This window comes from Rhinoderma darwinii, chromosome 6, assembly GCF_050947455.1.
Source record: "Rhinoderma darwinii isolate aRhiDar2 chromosome 6, aRhiDar2.hap1, whole genome shotgun sequence".
NCBI classification, from domain to species: Eukaryota; Metazoa; Chordata; class Amphibia; order Anura; family Rhinodermatidae; genus Rhinoderma; species Rhinoderma darwinii.
This window is the reverse complement of record NC_134692.1, coordinates 35607652-35611522: the sequence shown is the minus strand read 5'-3', so window position 1 is coordinate 35611522 and position 3871 is coordinate 35607652.

Sequence of the window (3871 nt, the reverse complement as noted above, 5' to 3'; positions counted from 1 at the left end):
CAGGGTTTCACGGGGTTCCATAATGGTGTCAGGGACCAGGGTAGACTAGGTATAGGGCTTGTGAATTTGTAATGGTGGGGGGGGGGTAGGGAAACGGACAAGTGAGCCCTAATCCACCCGCCACTCTGTCCCTGCCTACTTGCAACGACCCGCCCTAGACGACGGGGTACAACTGGGCGGCGGTCCCTGCGCTCAGTAAGTGCATGACAAACACGACAAACAAACAAGGGAACACAAGCAAGGGAAATGGGCAGTTGCTCGCGGAAACACCGTGAGCAACAGAGTAGTGAACGAGCCGAGTCAAGCCAGGAGAGTGCGAGGTACAAAGCGAAAAGCAGAAGAGTAGTCGGTAAGCCGGGGTCTGTATGGAGCAGGATCAAAAAGTAGCAGGAGCTGTAGCTGGGCCAGGAAACCTCAAGGAAAGAATTCACAAGCACAGATGGACAGGAAGAGCAGGCTTAAATAGACCGAGGGCGGGAGCTAGCTGAGTCTGGCCAGGTTGCGATAGGCTCTCCCACTCCTAAGCCTGCCAGCCTGAGTGGAGGAAGCTGGTGTCTGTCTCAGGGATGTACACTCAGGTGTTGACTGATTAATTCTGGGAGTTAACCCTGAAGCAGTGCCTGGCAGATCCTTTACACCATAACACTTTTTTCCACTCTTCCTCTGTCCAATGTCTGTGTGCTTTTGCCCATATTAATCATTTCCTTTTATTAGCCAGTCTCAGATATGGCTTTTTCTTTGCCACTCTACCCTGAAGGCCAGCATCTTCTTCACTGTAGACGTTGACACTGGCGTTATGCGGGTTCTATTTAATGAAGCTGCTAGTTGAGGACCTGTGAGGCGTCTATTTCTCAAACTAGAGACTCTAATGTACTTGTCTTGTTGCTCAGTTTTGCAGCGGGGCCTCCCACTTCTCTTTCTACTCTGGTTAGAGCCTGTTTGTGCTGTCCTCTGAAGGGAGTAGTACACACCGTTGTAGGAAATCTTCAGTTTCTTGGCAATTTCTTGCATGGAATAGCCTTAATTTCTAAGAACAAGAATAGACTGTCGAGTTTCACATGAAAGCTCTCTTTTTATAGCCATTTCGAGAGTTTAATCGAACCCACAAATGTAATGCTCCAGATTCTCAACTAGCTCAAAGGAAGGTCAGTTTTATAGCTCCTCTAAACAGAAAAACTGTTTACAGCGGTGCTAACATAATTGCACAAGGGTTTTCAAGTGTTTTCTAATTATCCATTAGCCTTCTAACACAGTTAGCAAACACAATGTACCATTAGAACACTGGAGTGATGGTTGCTGGAAATGGGCCTCTATACACCTATGTAGATATTGCATTAAAAAACAGACGTTTGCAGCTAGAATAGTCATTTAGCACATTAACAATGTATAGAGTGTATTTCTGATTAATTTAATGTTATCTTCATTGAAAAAAACTGTGCTTTTCTTTCAAAAATAAGGAAATTTCTAAGTAACCCTAAACTTTTGAACGGTAGTGTACGTCCGAAAATAGCGCCTCAATAGCGCTGACAAACATCTGCCCATTGAAAGCAATGGGCAGACGTTTGTCTGTTCACACGAGGCGTAATTTACGCGCCGCTGTCAAATGACGGCGCGTAAATAGACGCCCGCGTTAAAGAAGTGACCTGTCACTTCTTTGGCCGTAATTGGAGCCGTTATTCATTGACTCCAATGAATAGCAGCGCCAATTACGTCCGTAATTGACGCGGCGTTCAAGCGCCTGCACATGCCGGTACGGCTGAAATTACGGGGATGTTTTCAGGCTGAAACTTCCCTGTAATTTCAGCCGTTACGGACGCCCTCGTGTGAACATACCCTATATCTCAGACATAAGCACCCATGTGCATGAGGGCTTGGTTGGGTAGGATTTATACGCTGCAACCTGCAACCTGTGATCTGATTATCATTGGTTAAAAATTATGTCCTAAGGTCATTTATATACAACATTAGGGGTCAGAATTATTGGATCACATGAATAAAAAAAAAAACACCTACAAACCCTAACACTGGAGCCCTGATATCTCTTCTTCATGTAATATGTAAATGTATAGGGAAGGTAAGACCACGGCATCTGTTCACTTTTGGTTGCTATGCACCCTGATGGCTCACTATGTTAAGATAATTCTGTAGTTTCACCTTTAGGCCAATAGGAAACCACAGCAAACTCCAAGCCCCCCACCCCCACCCCAATTAGGACACTACAAGTGCATCTGCTGTCATGGACTTGGGCAAATGAGTCCAAAAATGGGGTCAACGCTCTTCTGTCAACTGTGACCTGCTGCCCACACTAAATAATTGGGCCCCACTAAATACATTGTATAACACTGAACCCGTACATAAAAATTACCCTTCTTTCCACTCCCCATAGTGGTCTACACATTACAGAAATCTTCTCCCTTACTCCAGGTGCCCACCAAATGTTCAGAATGAGGTACAAGCTAGAGAATATGTGAAGGAGTCCAAGGAGTTCTGCCCTTTTGATTGCAACAATGGCTAACTCAGCCTGATATTATGTTTAGTTGTGGATTGAGTTGTGACAAACACGGCACTGCTACATCTGTATAAAGGATCACTCAGTGATGCACTGCTATTAATTATTCAGCTTCCTCTCTAAATACAATGTTATTCTTATTGTATCACTGTACAATAACATTTAAGTAACAAAGAGATAGGGTCAGATTCTAACACATCTCCAGAGACTACTGTTCTCTATTATGTTTGACTGCAGTAAGGATTTTGTGTGGCTAATGTATCCCATTCTTCGGCATTGTAATATTTTATTGCACCAGGACAGCTTTCTGGCACAAAAAGCCAGTGTTTTCAGTGTGGAGCTAATCACTTACATTTCACATGAAATCACATATTAAACAATATATTAGGACCTTATTATTATTAATTTTGTTTTTAGAATAATGTCCAAATGCAAGTAACATGAAAAAAAGTGTACTCAGTTCAGTTGTGTCCTGCTATGACAAGTTTTAATTTGTCTATGAAAAAAAATATGGTGGCATTTTTTATTTTTTGCTTTATTTATATGCTATGATGTCATTATGTGCATTATTCCTGTACTGTGACATCAATATGTACATTATTCCTGTGCTAAAATATCAGTGTGCATTACTCCTGTGTGTCTGTACTGTGAAATCACTGTAAATTATATTTGTAACTGTGACATAGCTGGATACATTATCTTTGAGCTGTGACATCACTATGTACATTATCCCACTACGATGACATCACTGTTTTCTTGATTTATGAGCTGCATCTTTACTGAGTGGATAAGCCCTGTACTGTGACATCACAGTGTGCATCATCTCTATGCTGTGACATAATTGCGGGCATTACTGCGAAGTAAGAAAGTCACATCACAGATTGCAGAGCAAAGTTATCATCGAGCTTTTTAATGTTCTGCAGGGCTGGGCCTCCTTTCTCTGAGGGCCCCATAGCAGCTTTGTAGCATGGTCTGACTCTATGGTACATACACTCTTGGTCCGTAGTCTGCAAATGAGTTATAGAAGACAATGCTGGAAAGGGGTCTACTTCCTTCTTTCTGCTTCTTTTCTTCATTGTGTCTTTTTTTTATAATACAAATCAAATGAAAACTGTGTCCCCTTATGACTGTAGGGTCAAAGCCTAAAAAAATGGTCACCTCATTCATTATGCAAAAATTTCCGAAGAAGAAATGATGACCTAAGTCTGTACCCATCAATAATTGGACAGTATTAGGATGCAAGGATACGCCCTATTGACGTAGGAAATGGTAACAACTAAATGGTAATTTATACATAAATTTCCAGGAGGAATAACAGAGGAATGGCACAATGCAGTGTTCTACCAAAATATGCTCCAGAAT